The 22,124-nt window shown below is 41.2% G+C and overlaps 1 pseudogene; it reads left to right on the forward strand.

Moving 5' to 3' along the window:
• The first annotated feature begins 18,849 nt into the window (after nt 1-18,849).
• On the forward strand, nt 18,850-21,483 carry LOC123583612 (annotated as a pseudogene).
• Nucleotides 21,484-22,124: the final 641 nt, after the last annotated feature.

Raw genomic sequence — 22,124 nt, forward strand, 5'->3', positions numbered from 1 at the left:
AAAGGATTATTATTTTTAAACCAAATTCTCATTCTTGTGTTTTCAATTATGGGAAAAGCAATGGTTCAGGCACTTTTTAAAGCAAAATAGCTTTCTGGGTATTACTGAAAAAAGTGAGAAGAAAATGTCCAAAACAAGCATGCATAAGTCCTGGGCCCTTTTGTATCAGTATAAACAAAATACGGCAGGGTATTTCTGATAGTCCATTTTCTGTATGTTGGATGAAAAACTAGAGCATATATAGCAAGTTACATTGTTCTTTTGGGAGGTAAGCATCAGGATTCCCCAGTCTGGATACACCCATGTTATCTCCAACTATCAGCTTATTGAAAAATTTCTATCATCAGAAGAAACAGTTTGGAGGTATAAAAAATCATTACTGGAAAGTTCTAGGTAGGACTGAGGTTATGGGAAGGTCACACCCAGGCTTCCTTGCTTCCACTCATGTTGATGGTCTTATTCCTCTGTTCTTGCCAGACCTCTTATAATAGCTATAACAAACCATTCTTGATCTGGTATATCATTAGATGGAAATTGAGGTAAGGTCAGGGTAGAAAGACTTTACCCCAGAACAGAGGCTCACTGTCAACATGCTCCTTTTGGGTGGGCTATGCCTTCCAAAAGGATTAGTCTTCCTTGAACTATTAGGGAGAAGACAACTGAGATTGCCCTTACCTGGACATCTTAGCAGAACCACACTAACAAACATTTAACTTTCCTTATTCCCCCTGCAGTTGATAGAATGTTTCTCTGCATAGAATTGTTTCCTGCTACTGTGGTGGGTCTCAGTACACATTCTAGTGAATTCCACATCATGGAATATCCACTTCACCAGACACAACCTGGGGAGTCTCACAAGGACCCACCCTGAACTTAACACTCTACTCTGACCATCCTGAAGTTCTTATAATTTTTCAAAGTTTATTTATTTGTTTTGAGAGAGAGAGAGAGAGATAGAGAGTGGGATAGGAGCAGAGAGGGAGAGAAAGAAAATCTTAAGAGGGCTCCATGCAGTTAGTGCAGAGCCCGATACAAGGCTCAATTCCATGAACCTTGATATCATGACCTGAGCTGAAATCTAGAGTCAGATGCTTAACCTATTGAGCCACCCAGGTGCACTGAAATTCTTAATTATTTTTGACCAATGAGTCTCCCATTTTCATTTTGCCCTGGGCCCCACAAATTATGTAGTCAGGCTTGAACAGGTTCCTTACAGTCTGTGTTTTTCATCCATCAAGTGCTGTCTCTCATTAACAGAAATACTGCCCAGGTGCTCACAGCATTCACCCTTCTGGATAACATTGATCCCTTGGTCAGTCTTTCATTTTACTTCATTTTACTTCTTAAACTTCTAGAGAATAGAAAATGGGGTTGGTTTACCATTTTGCCTCCACATTATGGCCAGAGCCTTTCAGACAGACTGGTTTCTATAAATAACTGAATATATGAATAAGGCTTCTTGGCATTTTTATCAGCAAACTCTTATCCAGGCTGGATTCCATGATTGCAAGCATATGCACACACACACACACACACACACACACACACACACTTTCCTCTGTCTTCTAGCTCCTTAGATCTATTGATTGAAACTAAAAGCTTACTTGTTAGCAATACAATATAAAACTCTTTAATTCATAGACAAGGTCAACCTATGCCCTCAAAGAATCACTGGCCAGATAATACAAAACAATAGCAAATTCACAAAACATTTCTAAGTGACTTTATTTATTTATTTTTTTTCAACGTTTATTTATTTTTGGGACAGAGAGAGACAGAGCATGAACGGGGGAGGGGCAGAGAGAGAGGGAGACACAGAATCGGAAACAGGCTCCAGGCTCTGAGCTATCAGCCCAGAGCCTGACGCGGGGCTCGAACTCACGGACCGCGAGATCGTGACCTGGCTGAAGTCGGACGCTTAACCGACTGCGCCACCCAGGCGCCCCTAAGTGACTTTAGAGTATAGTACACAACTTAGTTTTACTTGCCTAATTATGTTTGACTTTGATTGCTAAAATACATTAGTTTCCATAGCAGACCATATTCCAAAAGGTGGTGTGTGGAGGACTCAAGGCTTTGCTAAGGCAAAGCTTCACCTGCTGATCTGAATCATAGGAGGATGACCAGTAGAGAGAGGAGTATAGAAACACCAGGGCAGTAAGGGGTGCTGCTTCCACCATAACAAGGGTCTGAAGGGCCCTTCCAGGTGGGTCTAAGTGACTCCATTTGTAAAAGTGATGTTGGTAGAGTCCTGGGAAAAATGGGAGTTCTTTGGCTGGGGTGGGCAAGCCCCACAGTGTGGAACATTTATGCAAATGCCTGGCCCTGGCCCTGGAAGAACTGTAAAGCAGGGTGATGGACTTGATCCTGGCTTTCATAGTTGGGGAGAGGCCTTCCTGTCTCTGATACGTCTCCCTTTTATTCTGATGATATTGACCACCTTAGGCACACTTGCATTTCTATGGGGACCCAAAGATTTATAAAGTGATGTTTCAGGAGGTTAAATAGCTGCAGGAGGAGAGTTTCTGCACAGAGGGGGAGGGCATCTGCAGTCCCTCTAAAGAGGCTCCTCATCATAGTATATTTGCCATCACCTGGTTCCAGCCCTCCAGGGAAGCTAAAAATAGCAGTAGAGGGGGCTGAACTGCAAAGTCTGCTCCTAGCCAGGCTCCAGGTGCTTGGAAGGAGTGGAGGACACAGGCACCAAAGCAGCTGCCAGCCCAGAAGGCACAGACCCAGCAACCATCAAGAAGGGATGCAAGGCAGTTCATCCTGTGTCCGCTGGTGTACAGCCAATAGAGCTGGGGGCAGTGCCTTCCCCTCTTTGTTTCTGGGCTTTTTGTTGAGGAATAAGCCTCATCATTAATCGAATTGAGTCCTGTATCCTGGGTTTCACAAGCTTAATGGGTTGCTCCTTTGAGAAGATTCTGGGTTTATGCATCCTGAAATTTTTCTGAAAAAATACTACCAGTAGACAAAAGCAGTCACCATCTGACTTCTGAGAAGTGTGAATGATTTAAGCATACAAAAGGCACCCCAGAAAAGCAGTGAAATGTAAATGTTAAGATAACTGTATGCATAATGAGGAGAACAAAGCCCAGAAGTGATGTCCTGCCCCCTCTCTTAGAGGGCACAGGGCAGTGGGGTAGAGGAACAATTATCATTTAGGAGGGCATCCAAAGATGTTTTGGGATTTTGTGTAATTTTTGGAAGACAGGCTGTCTGAGAGACACCCCCTCCCTCATAGCTGAGAGAGAAGGATGTGTGTGTGTGTGTGTGTGTGTGTGTGTGTGTGTGTGACAATTAGGGCTGAGCAGAGGATTCTAGGTTTTCTTACAGCTCCCAAATTCTATAGCTCTGAACAGCTTTTTCACATTGGTGATTCCAAACTGAGACAATGGATATACAAAGGGACAATGACCAGACCATATATAAAAGTAGAACTTGGACCCACAACCTGCAGCAACCCAACTAACCACCCCCTCTTATCTACAATAAACAGCCCAAGAAGCCAGCTTGCTATCAGTCAGACTTGCAGAAAGCCAGGTTGTTATTAGCTGTAGTCATTATGACAATCCAGGAAGCTAAACAATTTCTGTAGCAATCAGCTAAAATTGGCCAGGGCTTGATTAATAACTGACCACTTCCCTAATTTTGCCCCCATTTCCAACTTAAAACCAATCAAAGAAAACCAAATATGCACCTTTAAGCAATCACATAGAACATACCACTTCTAATTAGCTCACCTCAAGCATCCCCATGCTAACAGTTTGAGATCAGCATACACCTGAAGCCATTCTTTTTTCCAGTATAAACCTTTCATGTCTGCTTTTGAGTCTTTGCCAAACCCAACTGACAGTGGCTGACTCCCTTGTTCTAGCAGGCTCTGAATAGCCTTTGCTCTTCTCATTTGGTTGGTCTTACTGCCACAAATCCATAGTTAAAAGGCAAGATCACAGCCATCATCTGGTGTTCTAGCCCACTCCCCATGAAGTCAATCTTTGTGCCCCTCCACGGTGGCTAGAGGGCTCTCATCTCAGGCCTAGATGTGCAACCAGAAACAATCTTCTCCCAATATGCAATTGTTTGCAAAGATTGTGTCTATTTTCTGGTTTATTTTGGCATAATCTGTGAGTTTGTAAGGTATTAAACAACATATTTCCTTTATATATTTATCTTAAGGGACATAATTCTGATTGGGATGTAAAGACAATTAAAATGTTACTTGTCTGCCAACATTTATTTAAAGCCTTCTGCTGTATGCCAAGCATAGAATGAATACAAAAATTAATGACATCATTCCACCCCACTACTACATTTAGGGCATTCCATCTAGACAGGCTGCAGGAATATAAACAAATTGTTATATCACCACCTCCAGGTCTCCTAGCAGTGTGGACAGAGAGTATATGGATGTCTGGGGGGAGTCACTGAAGGCTTTCTCCCAGGGAATAAGGTTTGTGTGAGATCTCAAAGGACATGTAGGAATGTGCCAGGTGGAGAAAGAAGAATAGTCTGTGAGGAATTCAATTTGGCATTCACAAAACCAGTGCCTTTCTCAATTTGTCAATCTTACTTAGCAGTAAGATTAAAAATAAACACTCCACACCTGATGGTTTAGGGAGATGGGAAAAATTTGTGGCTTAGGTCAACCCAGGTCAGGGGACCTTTTTTTTTTATGCCAGGACAGACCCTTTTCTATAGACCACTGACGGAAAGGCAGCGGTGGGCCAAGGGGTTCCTGGAGTTTTGAATGCTATCCTCCTTGGAAAAGCTTAATGGAGTGAAAAAAATCAGAGATAGGCTTCCTGGGCTTCCCCTTAGTGTGAGTTTCAGACCAGATAAGGGAGAGATTTGAAAGACTGAGGAAATAGAGTTGGGTTGTAGGACTGGAGCCAGGGTCCAAAGAAGGGAGACATAGAAAGAGTGGTGATAACAGGCCTGCAGAGACCTATTGCCTAGGCCCTTGAGAACCTCTCAACACATTCCACATTATGGTCATGAACAGCGCTTTCTGGATTTTGTTTCTTGGGCTGGTAATGTATCCACATGGAAAAGCCGCTTTTATTTGTAGAGACCCACATATGTGGCATACTAGACCTTCCTCATCAACCTGTAGTCTTTTATTTTGTTGTTGGCAAGCTATCATCTAATTTTATGTCTGTATGTATATAATTTTCTTCTACATCAGCCTGCCACCTCCTCCCTCTCAGATATACCCATGTCTTAAACTAAACAAATGTTCAGTGGCTGGAAAGATAGGAAGATAAGAAGAAAGGGGCACCTGGGTGACTCAGTTGGTTAAGCTTCTGACTCTTGGTCTCAGCTCAGTTCTTGATCTCAGGGTCATGAGCTCAAGCCCTACTTTGGGCTCTGCCCTGGGCATGAAGTCTACTTTAAAAATGATAGAAAGATAGTAACTGAGACTAGGATCTATTGATACAGATTTATTCCCAAGAACAAGGCCAAAGACAAGGTAGTGAGAGGGAAGGAGCAACCACATACTCCTGCTACCAGAGAAAGTCCTAAGACATTCATAGGAAAGCTGCAGAGAATGACCATGGAGCAGGCCTAAGAATACGGGAGTACCACCAGCATTTAACACATCAGGTTTTGTTTAGATGAATCTCAGGGGCTGAGAGAGGCCTCACCCTCACTTAACAGAAGTCTGTGAAAGGAAATTGAGGCTCCATAAGCCAGGTAAGAAGAGGGCACAGATGTTTGCCATTGGTACTGGGGAAGTGGCTTTGAGCATGTCTTGTCTTGCAAAGGTTATTCAGATATGGGTTTATGAGACTGATCCTTTTGGATACCACAGGAGGTCAAAGGAAATCAGAACTGTCAGCTAGCCAACCCACTTTGTGCAGAACTCAGAAAATGACAGTGATCCTAATAAATAAGTCCTGTAAAGAACTGGATAATATATCTTCTATCCCTAAGAAACCAAAATCTTGAAAAGAGAGGGGCTTTTTGCATGTGGAGTGGTATAAGGGTGTAAGAATCCAGTTTGTGGATGACCTGTAGCTTCTCCTGGGTGACCTCTGGCTTCAAGGATTGATGTGTACACTCCACATACAGCAGGACATAGGATGGTTGAGGGGAAACAAAATATTTTCAATTTGTCAAAACAATCACATTCAAGAAGATAAGCATTTCATTTGGTGAACCATGACATGATATTAATAAAAAAAAATAAAGGACTACCATTTTAGTTGACAGTAACTTTTATTGCATTTTGGAGTCTGTTGCAGTGCTATCCTTAGAGTCTGGTGAAGCCAGGTTACTAATACTCCATATTTGTAAGGTGTCTTATATGGTAATTTATCATAAGCTCTGACTTTTCACAGGGTCTGCCTCACGCTTTCTAAGCAGCCCTGGGCAAATGTCTCTGCCACTCAGAGCCTCTATTTTCTGGCTACACATTTGGACTTATAGCACCCCCCAAAGAACTTTACTTGGTGATTGGGTGAAACAACAGATCTGAAATCTTTAAAATGCTAAAAATGGGAATACAAAGTGGTACAATCACTTTGGAAGACAGTTTGGCAGTTTTTTACAAAATTAAACATACTATCACCATGTGCTCCATGAATTGTGCTCTTTGGTATTTACCCAAAGGAGTGAAAAACTTATGTCCACACATAAATGTTTATAACATCTTTATTCATTACTTGTCAAAATTTGGAAGCAATCAAGATATCTTTCAGTAAATGAATGGATAAATAAAAAGTGATACATTTACACATGGTATATCTACACAATGAGCAATATTTGGCACTAAGAAGAAATTAGCTATCAAGAATGAAAGGACATGTGGGAAACTTAAATGCATATTACTTCGTGAAAGAGGTCAATCTAAAAAGGCTACATACTGTATAATTCCAATAATATTCTGGAAAAGGCAAAACTATGGAGATAAAAAAGATCAATGGCTGCCAGTGTTTGGGAGGAAGGAGGAATGAATAGGCAGAGTGCAGGATTTTTAGGTCAGTGTTATAAATGCACCATTCTAGGGGAGGATGTTAATAAAGGGGACATTATGTTTGTGTGTGGGAGAGGACATATGAGAAATCTCATTACCTTCTGCTCAATTATGCTGTGACCCTAAAACTGCTCTAAAAAATAAAGTCTATCAGAGGAGCCAAGATGGCAGAACAGCATGAAACTTTTTTTTGCATCTCATGTCCATAAAATATAGCCAGATCTACACTAAACCATCCTACACACCTAGAAAACTGATTTGAGGGTTAACACAACGATGTGCACAACCTGAACCACAGAACTCAGCAGGTACATGGCACAGAGAGGTGAACTGGGGGAAAGAGAAGCCGCAGAGGGCAGGGAACTGTTTTTGCTTGTGGAGAGAGGACAGAGACAGTGGCAGTGGGAAGAGTATGGGAAAAGCACCCCCCACAAAAGCAGCTGGAGAGAAAGTGGAAAAGTGGAAACAGTCACAGGGACTGAACAAAAAAAGGAGAAAGGAGAGGGTTTAAATTCAATTAAGACTCTATAAACAGGGGGAGTGCAGAGTCTGAATGCAGCTCAATACCTGGGGGTGCTCTGGTGAGAAGGTGAGAAGGGCGAAGCCCCAGGATCAGAGAGAAGTTCAGAGGTCTTCGGGCCACACAGGGAGAGGCAGTTCCCCTGCTGGGAGGACATCTGGTAGAGGCTGTGTGGCTCCTGGATAGGCAAAGGCCCAGTGGACCTGGGAGAACACCACGTTTGCTGGTGCTGGAACAAGGCCATTGGGGGTGAAGCCTGGTGCCAGATGTGTGTTGTGATTTTCCATAATCCCTGAAATGCTGCTGCTACATGATGGCGTGAACTTTTTCTGTGGTGGACTGGCACCCAGCCGCAGTATCTGGGCATCAGCTACAGTACAGTCCTGTGAACATTCCTGGGAGTGGCCCGAACCTGGCCATTGCTCAGTGAGACCTTCCCGCAGTGGGACAGAACGGGTCAAAGCTGAAGATCCTCAGAAGTGAGGGGACAGGAAACACAGCCACATCTGAGATAAAATTTAGGAGGGAGGTGCTTCCTGGGGCTTGGTCACAGAGAGTGTGAAAGTGGGGAGTGGATGGAAGCTTAAGACAAAGGACCTGTGGGAGAACAGAGCTCTGATACTAGAGACTGGGTAGCTGGGTGATGCCCTTTTCACCACTCCTGCACATGCCCATACACACCTAAAAGTGCCACAACAATCCAGCCCAGTAAGGTAAGCAGCGCCATCTAGTAGTGAACAGAGCCATTACACTAAGCCCCACCCAACTGGGCCAACCTCGCTCTTCAGGAACACAAATTTTTCTGCCTGCTTAGTTTACGGACCATAAAGTGCCTCATAGTTTGACTTCTAGGAGATAACGAAGTAATTTCAATCATCTTTTAGTCTGTTCACTGGTCCATCTATTCAATTTTCGTTTTTTTTCTCTTTTTCATTTTTTTTTCTTTTTCTTGAATACAGGGAGAGAAAAAACTTATTTTTATTTTCAATATTTAAAAAATGCTTTCTTTAATTTTTTTATACTATATTTTTTACTTTTGCGTAATTTTTTTCAAATTCTATTTTACTTCCATCATTTCATTTTATTTCACTGTATTCATTTTTTTTTTCAAATTTTCAAATGATTTCCTTTTCTCTTTTCTTTCCCCATTTTTTTTCTAACGTATCAATCCCCTTTCAAAACCCAGCCCAAAACACACCTAGGATCTAGCATCATTTATTTGTTGTTGTTGTTGTTGTTGTTGTTGTTGTTGTTGTTGTTTTGCATGTGTTGTTTTTAATTTTATTTAAAAAAATTTTGTTATATTTATTTATTTATTTATTTATTTATTTATTTATTTTTAAATTTACATCCAAATTAGTTAGCATATACTGCAACAATGATTTCAGGCGTAGGTTCTTTAATGCCCCCTACCCATTTAGCCCATCCACCCTCCCACAACCCCTCCAGTAACCCTCAGTTTGTTCTCCATATTTATGAGTCTCTTCTGTTTTGTCCCCCTCCAGGTTTTTATATTATTTTTGTTTCCCTTCCCTTATGTTCATCTGTTTTGTCTCTTGAAGTCCTGATATGAATGCAGTCATAGATTTTTGTCTTTCTCTGACTGACTAATTTCACTAAGCATAATACCCTTCAGTTCCATCCACGTAGTTGCAAATGGCAAGATTTCATTCTTTTTGAGTGCTGAGTAATACACCATTGTATACATATATACCACATCTTCTTTATCCATTCATCCATTGATGGACATTTGGGCTCTTTCCATACTTTGGCTATTGTTGATAGTGCCGCTATAAACATTGGGGTGCATGTGTCCCTTTGAAACAGCATACCTGAATCCTGTGGATAAATGCCAAATAGTGCAATTGCTGGGTCGGAGGGTAGTTCCATTTTTCGTTTTTTGAGGAACCTCCATCCTGTTTTCCAGAGTGGCTGCACCAGCTTGCATTCCCACCAACAATGCAAAATAGATCCTTTTTCTCCGCATCCTCGCCAACATCCATTGTTGCCTGAAGTGTTACTGTTAGCCATTCTGACAGGTGTAAGGTAGTATCTCATTGTGGTTTTGATTTGAATTTCCCTGATGATGAGTGAAGTGGAGCATTTTTCATGTGTCGGTTGGCCATCTGGATGTCTTCTTTGGAGAAGTGTCTATTCATGTCTTTTGCCCATTTCTTCACTGGATTCTTTGTTTTTTAGGTGTTGAGTTTGATAAGTTCTTTATAGATTTTGGATACTAACCCTTCACCTGATATGTCGTTTGTAAATATCTTCTTCCATTCTGTTGGTTGACTTTTAGTTTTGCTGATGGTTTCCTCTGCTGTGCAGAAGCTTTTTATTTTGATGAGGTCCCTGCAGTTCATCTTTGCTTTTGTTTCCCTTGCCTCTGGAGACGTGTTCAGTAAGAAGTTGCTGTGGGCAAGATCAAAGAGGTTTTTGCCTGCTTTCTCCTCGAGAATTTTGATGGCTTCCTGTCTTACATTGAGGTCTTTCATCCATTTTGAGTATTTTTGTGTATGGTATAAGAAAGCGATCCAGGTTCATTCTTCTGCATGACGCTGTCCAGATTTCTCAGCACCACTTGCTGAAGAGACTGTCTTTATTCCATTGGATATTCTTTGCTGCTTTGTCAAAGATTACTTGGCCATACGTTTGTGGGTCCATTTCTGAGTTCTCTATTCTGTTTCATTGATCTATCTGTTCTTATTCCAGTACCATATGTCTTGATTACAGCTTGTGGTATAGCTTGAAGTCGGGGATTGTGATGCCTCCTGCTTTGGTTTTCCTTTTCAAGATTGCTTTTGCTATTCGGGGTCTTTTCTGGTTCCATACAAATTTTAGGATTATTTGTTCTAGCTCTGTGAAGGATGATGGTGTTACTTTGATAGGCATTGCATTGAATATGTAGATTGCTTGGGTAGTATCGACATTTTAACAATATTTGTTCTTCCTATCAAGGAGCATGGAATCTTTTCCCATTTTTTTGTGTCTTCTTCAATTTCTTTCATATGCTTTCTATAGTTTTCAGTGTATAGATTTTTCACCTCTTTGGTTACATTTATTCCTAGGTAGTTTATGGTTTTGGTAGAACTATATATAGGATCGATTGCTTGATTTCTCTTTTTGTTGCTTCATTGTTGGTGTATAGGAATACAACCGATTTCTGTGTATTGATTTTATAACCTGCAACTTTGCTGAATTCATGAATCAATTCTAGCTGTTTTTTGGTGGAATGTTTTGGGTTTTCCGTATAGAGTATCACATCATCTGTGAAAAGTGAAAGTTTGACCTCCTCCTGGCCGATTTGGATGCCTTTTATTTCTTTGTGTTGTCTGATTGCAGAGGCTAAGACTTCCAATACTATGTTGAATAACAGTGGCAAAAGTGGATATCCCTGTCTTGTTCCTGATCTTAGGAGGAAAGCTCTCAGTTTTTCCCCATTGAGAGTGATATTAGCTTTGGGTCATTCATATATGGTTTTTAATGATCTTGAGGTATGATCCTTCTATCCCTACTTTCTTGAGGGTTTTTAATCAAGAAAGGATGCTGTATTTTGTCATATTCTCTATTGAGAGGATCATGTGGTTCTTGTTCTTTCATTTATTGATGTGATGAATCATATTGATTGTTTTGTGGATATTGAACCAGCCCTGCATCCCAGGTATAAATCCCACTTGGTCATGGTGAATAATTTTTTTAATGTATTGTTGGATCCAGTTAGCTAGTGTCTTGTTGAAAAGTTTTATATCCATGTGCATCAGGGAAATTGGTCTACAGTTCTCCTTTTTAATAGGGTCTTTGTCTGGTTTTGGACTCAAGGTAATTTTGGCATCATAGAAAAAGTTTGACAATAAATTTCATATACTAAAAAATAAAAAATAAATAAATAAATAAATAAATAAATAAATAAAATAAAAATTAAAAAAAAAAAGAAAAAGTTTGGAAGTTTTCCTTCCATTTCTATTTTTTGGAACAGCTTCAAGAGAATAGGTGTTAATTCTTACTTAAATGTTTGGTAAAATTCTCCTGGAAAGCCATCGTCTCTGGACTCTGGTTTTTTGGCAGATTTTTGATTATTAATTTGCTTTCTTCACTGGTTATGGGTCTGTTGAAATTTTCTATTTCTTCCTGTTTCAGTTTTGTAGTGTATGTTTCTAGGAATTTGTCTGTTTCTTCCAGATTACCCATTTTATTGGCATATAATTGCTCATAATATTCTCTAATTATTGTTTTTATTTCTGCTGTGTTGTTTGTGATCTCTCCTCTTTCTTTTTTGATTTTATTTATTTGGGTCCTGTCCTTTTACTTTTTCATCAAACTGGCTAGTGGTTTATCAATTTTGTTAATTCTTTCAAAGAACCAGCTTCTGGCTTCATTGATCTGTTTTACTGTCTTTTTGTTTTTGATAGCATTAATTTCTGCTCTAATCTTTATTATTTCCTGTCTTCTGCTGGTTTTGGGGTTTATTTGCTGTTCTTTTTCCAGCTCCTTAAGGTGTAAGGTTAGGTTGTGTATCTGAGACCTCTCTTCCTTCTTTAGGAAGGCCTGGGTTGCTATGTACTCTCCTTTTATTACTGCCTTTGCTGCATCCCAGAAGTTTTGGGTTGTGGTGTCATCACTTTCATTGGCTTTCATATACTTTTTAATGTCTTCTTTAACTTCTTGGTTAGTACATTCATTCTTTAGTAGGATGTTCTTCAGTCTCGAAGTATTTGTCACCTTTCCAAATTTTTCTTGTGGTTGATTTCTAGTTTCATAGCGTTGTGGTCTGAAAATATGCACAGTATGATTTCGATGATTTTATACATGCCCAGGGCTGATTTGTGTCACAGTACGTGGTCTATTTTGGAGAACATTCCATGTGCACTGGAGAAGAATGTATATTCTGTTGCTTTAGGATGAAATGTTCTGAATATACCTGTTAAGTCCATCTGGTCCAGTGTGTCATTCAAAGCCATTGTTTCCTTGTTGATTTTTTGATTAGATGATCTGTCCATTGTTGTGAGTAGCATGTTGAAGTCTCCTATCACTAAGGTATTACTGTCAATTGTTTTCTTTATGTTTTGTGATTATTGACACATGTGTGTGTGTGTGTGTGTGTCTGTGTGTGTGTGCTCACACATTTGGCACATAAATGTTTACAGTTTTAAGTGTTCTTGGTGGATAGACCCCTTAATTATGATATAATGCCCTTCTTCATCTCTTGATACTGTCTTTATTTTAAAGTCTAGATTGTCTGATATAAGTATGACTACTACGGCTTTCTTTTGTTGACCATTAGCATGATGGATTGTTCTCTGTCCCCTTACTTTCAATATGAAGGTATCTTTAGGTCTAAGGTGGATCTCTTGTAAATAGCACATAGATGGATTTTGTTTTCTTATCCATTCTGTTACCCTGTGTCTTTTGATAGGAGCATTGAGTCCATTGACGTTTAGAGTGAGTACTGAAAGATATGAATTTATTGCCATTATTTTTTTGTAGAGTTAGAGTTTCTGGTGGTGTTCTCTGGTCCTTTCTAATCTTTGTTGCTTTGGGTATTTATTTAATTATTTTTTAATGTTTTCTCCCCTCAGAGAGTCCCCCTTAAAATTTCTTTCAAGGCTGGTTTAGTGGTCATGAACTCCTTTAATTTTTGTTTGGTTGGGAAACTTTTTATCTTTCCTTCTATTTTGAATGACACCCTTGCTGGATAAAGAATTCTTGGCTCCATATTTTTCTGATTCATCACATTGCATATATCCTGCCACTCTTTTGTGGCCTGCCAAATTTCTGTGGGTAGGTTTGCTGCAAATCTCATCTGTCTTCCCTTTTAGGTTAAGGACTTTTTTTTTTCCCTTGTTGCTTTCATGATTTTCTCCTTGCCTGAGTATTTTGTGAATGTGACTATGATATTCCTTGTTGATGGCCGGTTTTTGTTGAATCTAATGGGAGTCCTCTGTACTTCTTGGATTTTGATGTTTGTGTCTTTCCCCGGGTTAGAAAAGTTTTCCACTATGATTTGCTCATATAACCCTTCTACCCCTATTTCTCTCTCTTCCTCTTCTGGGACCCATATGATTCTGATGTTGTTCCTTTTTAATGAGTCGCTGATTTCTCTAATTCTTAAATCGTGCTCTTTTGCCTTAATCCCCCTCTTTTTTTTTCTATTTCATCATTCTCCATAAGTTTGTCCTCTATTATCACTGATATTTTATTCTGCCTCATCCGTCCCTTGGCATCCATCAACATTGCAGCTCAGTTATAACATTTTGTATTTCATCCTGACTAGTTTTTACTTCTTTTATTCCATAGAAAGGGATTCCAATCTATTTTCAACTCCATCTGGTATTCTTATAATCGTGGTTCTAAATTCTGGTTCAGACATCTTGCTTGTATCTGTGTTGGTTAAGTCCCTGGCTGTCGTTTCTTCGTGCTCTTTCTTTTGAGGTGAATTCCTTTGTTTCATCATTTTGAAGGGAGAAAAGGAATTAATGAGGTAGAAAAAGTAAAATTAAAACATTAAAATTAAAAAAAACATTAAAATTAAAATATTAAACACACACACAAATTGAATAAATGATGCTAGATCCTAGGTGTGCTTTGGTCTGGGTGTTGACAGTGGCTTGATTGATTACAGAAAAAAGGAGGAAAAAAAGAAAAAGTGGAAAAAGGAAAAAAATGAAAATCGTTTGAACATTTGAAAAAATGTATACACTTAAGTAGACTAAAATGAAACGATGGAAATAAAATAGAATTTGAAAAAAATTACACAAAAGTAAATAATATAGTAGAAAAATTAAAGAAAAATATTTTTAATAAATATTGAAAATAAAAATGATTTTTTTCTCTTTCTGTATTCAAGAAAAAGAAATGAAAAAGAGAAAAAAAAGGGAAAAAATTGAATAGATGGACCTGCTGACAGACTGAAATACGTCTGAAATTACTTCATTTTCCCCTACAAGTCAGACTATGAAGTGTTTTATAGTCCATAAACTAAGCAGGTGGTGAGTCTTCTGTTCTTGAAGAGCGAGGTTGACCCAGTTGGGCAGGGCTTAGTGTAATGGCTGGGTTCTCCACTAGATGGTGCTGCTAGCCTACTGGGGTGGATTGTTGTGGTGCTCATAGTTGCATATGCATATGTGCAGGAGCAGTGAAAATGGCATCACCCAGCTACCCAGTCTCTAGTATTGGAACTCTGTTCTCCCTGATCAGCAATCACGCGCCTGTCCTTTGTCTTTGGCTTCCATACACTCCCGCTTTTACAATGTCCGTGACCAAGCCCCAGGTGGTAACTCTCTCCCGAGTTTTGTCTCAGATGCAGCTCTTTTCCCTGGTCCCTTCTGAGGAACTGAGGCTTTGACCCATTCCGTCCCTCTGTGGGAGGGTCTCACCAAGAAATGGCTGAATGTCAGTCATACCCAGGAACGTTCATAGGTCTATGCTGTGGGTCCGATGCTCAGAGACTGCGGCCAGGTGCCAGCCCGCCCCAGAAAAAGTTTGCAAGATAGTGTAGCAGCAGCATTTCAGGGATTATGGAAAATCACAACACACATCTGACACCAGGCTTAACCCTTAATGACCTTGTTTCAGCACCAGCAAATGTGGCCATTCTCTGGGGGCTTCTGGGGCCAGGTGGTCTCACAGTCTCTACCAAATATCCTACCAACAGTGGAACCGCTTCTCTCCATGTGGCCCAAGAACCTCCTGGACTCCACTCTGCTCCTGGGGATTTGCCCTTCTCACCAGAGCACCACCAGGTATCGAGCTTCAGAATTTCAGACTCGATGCTCCCTCTGTTTATAGTCTTAATGGAATTAACCCCTCTCCTTTCTCCTTTCTCCTTTCTCCTTTGTCCCTCTTTAGTTCGTCGCTGCAGCTATTTCCACTTTTCCACTTTCCCTCTGGCTGCTTTTGTGGGGGGGTTATTTTCCCATATTCTTGCCCCCCATCTCTGTCCTTTCTAGAAATGCAACAGTGGCTCCCTGCCCTCCATAACTTCTCTCTCCCCCAGTTCACCTCTCTGCTCTGTGTACCTGTTGAGTTCTGTGGCTCAGGTTGTGCAAATTGTTGTGTTAATCCTCAGATCAGTTTTCTAGGTGTGCAGGATGGCTTAGTGTTGGTCTGGCTGTATTTCATGGATGTGAGACACACAAAAAACTTCCATGCTGTTCTGTCATCTTGGCTCCCTTGAAAGATTTTTTTTTAATCAGAAATAGATGTTGAACTTTGTCAAATACCTATTGATTGAGATAGTCATATGATTTTTATACTTTCTTTTGTAATGCGGTATATCCCAAAGATTGATTTTTGAATGTTGATCCATCCTTGTGTCCCTGGAATAAATCCCACTTGATTATGGTATATAATCCTTTTAATGTATTGTTGAATTTGCTTTGCTAATATTGTGTTGAGAATTTTTGCATGTATCTTTTTCAGGGATATTGTCTTTTAATTTGATTTTCTTGTGGCATCCTTGTACGGTTTTGGTTTCAGGATTATGCTAGCCTAATAAAATGTGTTTAGAAATATTCTCTCCTATTCCAAGTTTCAGAAGAGTTTAAGGATTTGTATTAATTATTCTTTGAAATATTTGATATAATTCCCCACTGAAGCCATCTGGTATTGGACTTTTTTATTGGAAAGTTTTAGATTACTTATCCAATCTCCTAATTAGTAATCAGGTTGTTCAAATTTTCTATTTCTTCATGATTCAGTATTGGTAGGTTGTATGTTTCTAGGAACTTTTTCATTTATTCTAGATTTTCCAATTTGTTGGCATATAATTGTTTGTAGTAGTCTCTTGTGATTCTTTATATTTTGGTGGTATCATATATTAAATTTCCTCTTTCATTTTAATTTTCATAATTTGAGTCTTCGCTGTCTTTCTCGGTTAGTGTAGCTAAATAGTTGTCAACTTTGTTTATCTTTTCAACTAATTCAGCTCTTGGTTTCATTGATCTTTTCTATTGTCTGTTTAGTTTCTATTTCATTAATTTCTTCTTTGATCTTTGTTATTTAGTTTCTTCCACTAAATTTGGGATTCTTTTGTCTTTCTTTTTCTAATTCCCTGAAATGTAAAGTTAGGTTGTTTATTTGAGATTTTTCTTGTGTCTTAAGGCAGATATGTATTCCTGTAAACTTCCCTCTTAGAGCTGGTTTTGCTACATCCGATAAGTTTTAGTGTGTTGTATTTATATTTTCATTTGTCTCAAGGTATTGTTTTATTTCTCTTCTTTTTCTTCATTGACCCATTAGTTGTTCAGTAACATGTTGTTTTATTTTCACATATTTGTGAATTTTCCACTTTTCTTGTAATAGACTTGTAGTTTCATACCATTTTGGTCAGAAAAGATGTTGGTATGATTTTAATCCTAAATTTCTTATGTCTTGTTTTGTGGCCTAACATGTGATCTATCCTGGAGAATGTGTCATGTGCACATAAGAAGAATTTGTATCCTGTTGCTTTTGGGTGAAATGTTTTGTATGTATCTGCTAAGTCCATCTGGTCTAATGTGTCATTTAAGGCTGATGCTTCCTTACTGCTTTTGTGTATGGATAATCTATACATTAATATAAGAGAGATATTAAAGTCTTCTACTATTATTGTATTTTTGTACATTTGTCTCTCTACATCTGTTAATAATCACTTAAAATTTAGGTGCTCCTATGTTGGGTGAATAAATATTCATAAATGTTATATTCTTTTCTTGGATGGACACTTTTGTCATTATGTAATGTCCTTCTCTTTCTTCTATTGCAGTGTTTGTTTTAGTTTATTTTATCTGATATAAGTATAGTTACTCCAGCTTTCTATTGATTTTCCATTTGCATTGAATATTTGTGTTTTTTCATCCCTTCATTTTCAGTCTAAGTGTGTGTTCAGATCTAAAGTGAGTGTCTTCAGAACATAGATTGGTCATGTTTTTTATGCCTTCAGCCACTCCAAGTCTTTTGATTGGATAATTATTTTATTTAAATTTAAGTAATTATTGATAGATATGCATTTATTACTTTTGTTGCTCTTGTTTTCTGGCTTTTTTGCAGTTCTTCTATTTCTTTCCTTTTCTCTTGCTCTCTCTTTTAGTGTTTTGATGACTTTCTTTAATGGTGTGCTTAGATTACTTTCTCTTTATCTTTTGTGTATCTCCTACAGCTTTTTGCTTAGTGGTTATCATAAGTTTACATATAACAACTTATATTTATAAGAGCCTATATTAATTTGATAACAATTTAAGTTTGTACACAATGCAAAGTTCACATTTTTACTCTCACTGCTCCAGATTTTGTTTTTGATGTAATATTTTACTTTTTTTTAATTTTGTATATCCCTTAACTAATTATTACAGTTGCAGTTATTTTTTTACTACTTTTGTCTATTAACCTTCATACTAGATTTGCCAGGCATACTATTGTTGGTTAGTTTTCTCCCTTTAGCACTTTGAATATACCATGCCACTCCTTTGGCCTACAAATTTTATGCTGAAATTTCTACCGATAGTTCTGTTTTTTTTCTTTTTGCTGCTCTTATTGGGTTAGTTCTACTTTCCTGTTTCCTTTTTTTGTTTTGTTTTCTTTTTAGGTTTTTTAACGTTTTATTTATTTTTGAGAGACAGAGAGAGACAAAGTGCGAGTGGGGAATGAAAGAGAGAACCTACGCTGGCTGACTCCATCTTGTTCTGTGTCCTCCATCTTGAGTGACTATGTCCCCGACATGGCCCCCTTCCCCGGGAAAATCGCAGAAACTTCAGACCACGCCTCCTCCCCTTGAATAACCTCCCGCTCACCCATTCAAACTTCCCCATCAAAACATGCCTGGCAACCTGCGTAATGGGACTCTGACCCTTCCCCAGCCAATCGGCTGAGGCCATGACCCTTCCCCAGCCAATCGGCTGAGGCCACGATCCTTCCCCAGAAAATCGGCTAAGGCCACAACCATTACCTCACCAACTGACCCTAGACCCCTATAAAACCTTTGTGCTTTTGAAACTCGCTGGCTCTCTCCAGCATCTCACTGCTGCGTCAGTGCAGGTAGGGGAATGAGCTCGAGCTAGCTCCAATAAAGGCTCTTTGCTTTTGCATCGGACTCGCCTCCCTGGTGGTCTTTGGGGATCGCAAATTCTGGGCATAACATTTGGGGGCTCGTCCAGGATCCCCAAGAACCCCGAGGGACCCCCGACACGGAGAGCCTGACTGGTCACAGTTAGTGTCGGTTTGTTCCATCTTTTCTGTGTGAGCTCATTTCTGAAATTCTGGTAGTGCCCAGTGTGGTCAAAGTGGACGCACTGGAGGACCACGGGCTGCAAGTTTCAGAAGGCATTCCATTCTTCCCTTCTGGAGGGACATGGATTCCCCTCAAAGGTCCGAGATGAGGCGGGTCACTCCTGCCGGTCGGCGCGAGGCCATCATCTAGCTTTCAGTTTTGCTTCCACGGAGTTGGAAGACTGTTTCTAGGGGCCCTCTGTTTGTCTGTTTCTGTGTTTCTCTGTTTTGTTCTGTGGACTTACTGGAGAGATGTTATGGGACAGACTCAGACTACTCCTCTAAGTATTATGATTGATCACTTTAAGGATGTCAGGGGAAGAGCTAACAACCTCAGTGTGGAAGTCCAAAAGGGTTAGTGGCAAGTTTTTTGTTCTAGCGAGTGGCCAGCTTTCAATGTCGGATGGCCACCAGAGGGAATCTTCAACCTCCCTACCATCCACCGAGTCAGGGGTATCATCCCTCGGCCTAAACGGGCCATCCTGATCAGCTCCCTTACATTATCACTTGGCAGGACCTTGTAGAAGACCCACCCTCTTGGCTTAAGCCTTTCCTAGCCCCATACCCTCCGGAGCCAAAACCCATTCTTGCTTTTCAGGGGACAGAGAAGAAGGAGAACAAGAAAAGCCTTACCCAGCCTTCAACACCCCTCTACCCTGTCCTACGGGGGGGGGGGGGACTGAAGAAGAATTAATTTTTCCTCCCCCGTATAATCCCCCTAGGATGCCAGAAGAACACCATCCTCCCCCTCTGGGGGAGGCAGATGCTGTTCCAAGAGCAGGAGGTGGAAACGCTCCAGTGGGAAGCCCTCCCTTTACCAGACAAAGGGCTCAGAGGGAGCAATCCGCCTCCACCACCGACTCCACTATTCTGCCCCTGTGAGCCACCAGACCCCCAGACCCGGAGGGGAATCAGCCCCATCACTATTGGCCTTTCACCATTAGTGACCTCTACAATTGGAAAGCTCAGAATCCTAAGTTTTCTGAGAAACCAGCAGGGCTTATTGATTTATTAGACTCTGTACTTTTTACTCATCCCATATGGGACAATTCCCAGCAGCTTTTTCAGGTTCTGTTCACGACTGAGGAAAGAGAAACAATCCTCAATGGGCCCGAAAACTAGTTCCGGGCACAGACGGGAATCCCACTACCAACCAGGCTCAGATAGATGCCTCCTTCCCCTTAACTCGGCCCCAGTGGGATTTCAACATGGCAGAAGGTAAGGAGAGTGTCCAGGTCTACCACCAGACTCTAATGGGTGGTCTCCGAATGGCTGCTAGGAAGCCAACCAATTTGGCCAAGGTAGGAAATGTGCAACAGGAAAAAGATGAGTCTCTGGCTGCCTTTTTACAATGGATCATGGAGGCATTCCGTACCTATACCCCCATGGATCCAGAGGCTCTGGAAAGCAAGGCAGCTGTTATCATGGCCTTTGTAAACCAATTGGCCATAGACATTAGGAGAAAATTACAGAAAATAGATAGACTAGGAGAAAAAAGTCTGCAGGACTTACTGGTGGTAGCTGAAAAGGTATATAATAACCGGGAGCCTCCTGAGGACAAGCAGGCTCGTGCCATGGCGGCTGCCACCAGTAAGCAGATTCGAGACCTGGTCAGAATACTACTAGCTACCACTGCTGACTCCCCCTAGGAACGAGACCGCCGTCTCCGGCAGCTGGCGGAAGATGCAAGAAAAGGTAAAGTAACCACCAAGAGGGGTAAGCAGAGGCTGCAGAAAGAGCTGCAGAAAGGCTGCACATACTGCAAGGAGATAGGGCATTGGGCCCAAGATTGTCCGAAAAAGGCTGGCGGGAAGGGAAGCAAGACTGACCGAGTAAAGTCTTAGAGCTAGATGAACTGAGTGATTAGGGGAGTCGGGATTCAGACCCTCTCCCCAGCCCAAGGTAACTCTTAAAGTGGAGGGGACCCATGTTGACTTCCTTGTCAACACCGGAGCGCAACATTCGGTCCTCCACACCCCACAAGGAAAACTAGCCAGCAAGAAGTCCTGGGTACAAGGGGCAACTGGTATGAGCCAGTATTCATGGACTACCAGAAGAAAGGTAGATTTGGGGACGGGCCAGGTTTCCCACTCCTTTATGGTAATACCAGAATGCCCCTACCCGCTGTTAGGACAGGACTTACTGAACAAGATTGGAGCTCAGATAACTTTCAGACAAGGGGGGCCTCATGTCACTGATGGCAAGGACCACCCCATTTAGGTCTTAACCATGAAACTGGAGGATGAATACCGCCTCCACCAGGAGGCGCTCCCGAGAGAAGATAATATAGACAGATGGCTAAAAGAATTCCCCTTGGTTTGGGCAGAGATGGGGGGAGGGGGGGGATAGGACTAGCCGCTCACAGGACCCCAGTCCTGGTAGAGCTCAAGCCAGGAGAGAGTCTGGTAAGGATCAAACAATACCCCATGTCTCAGGAGGCCCGGAAGGGGATCCAGCCACATATCCGGAGACTACAATGCCTAGGGGTACTAGTTCCTTGCCAGTCTGCCTGGAACACCCCCCTACTACCAGTCAAAAATCCTCATACAAATGACTACCGACCGGTACAAGACCTCCGGAAAGTAAATAAGAGGGTCACGGACATACACCCAACTGTTCCCAACCCATATACTCTCTTGAGCTCCTTGGCGCCCTCCAGGGTCTGGTATACTGTACTAGATTTAAAGGATGCCTTCTTCAGTCTGCCACTGGCACCCCAGAGCCAACCCTTGTTCGCCTCTGAGTGGCATGATCCGGAGGAGGGCTACAGTGGGCAACTCACCTGGACACGGCTGCCTCGGGGATTCAAAATTCGCCCACCATCTTAACGAGGCACTACATGAGGACCTGGGTGAGTACAGAAGGGAGCACCCTGGCCTCACCCTCCTACAGTACGTAGATGACATCCTGATTGCTGCCAAGGCCAAAGACTGTGAGTGAGGGACCCAGGACCTGCTGGCTACCCTGGGGGCCTTAGGGTACCAGGCATCCACGAAGGAGGCTCAGATATGCAGGGAGAGGGTAAGTTACCTGGGATATATCCTGGAGGGCGGACAGCGGTGGTTATCAGATGCCAGAAGAGAAACTGTCCTAAAGATCCCTACTCCCACCTCCCGAAGAGAAGTAAGGGAAATCTTAGGATCAGCAGTCTACTGCCGCCTCTGGGTTCTAGGTTTTGCTGAGATCGCCAGGCCCCTATATGAAGCTACCAAAGAGGGGAAAACATTTAAATGGGCTGAAAAAGAAGAAACTGCCTTTAATCAGTTAAAAAAGGCCCTCCTAAGTGCCCCAGCCCTGGGCCTGCCAGACATTACGAAGCCCTTCCACCTCTTTGTAGACAAACATAAGGTAATACCAGAAGGGGTTCTAACTCAAGCCTTA

This window comes from Leopardus geoffroyi, chromosome B3 (assembly GCF_018350155.1).
Source record: "Leopardus geoffroyi isolate Oge1 chromosome B3, O.geoffroyi_Oge1_pat1.0, whole genome shotgun sequence".
In the NCBI taxonomy this organism is placed as follows: Eukaryota; Metazoa; Chordata; class Mammalia; order Carnivora; family Felidae; genus Leopardus; species Leopardus geoffroyi.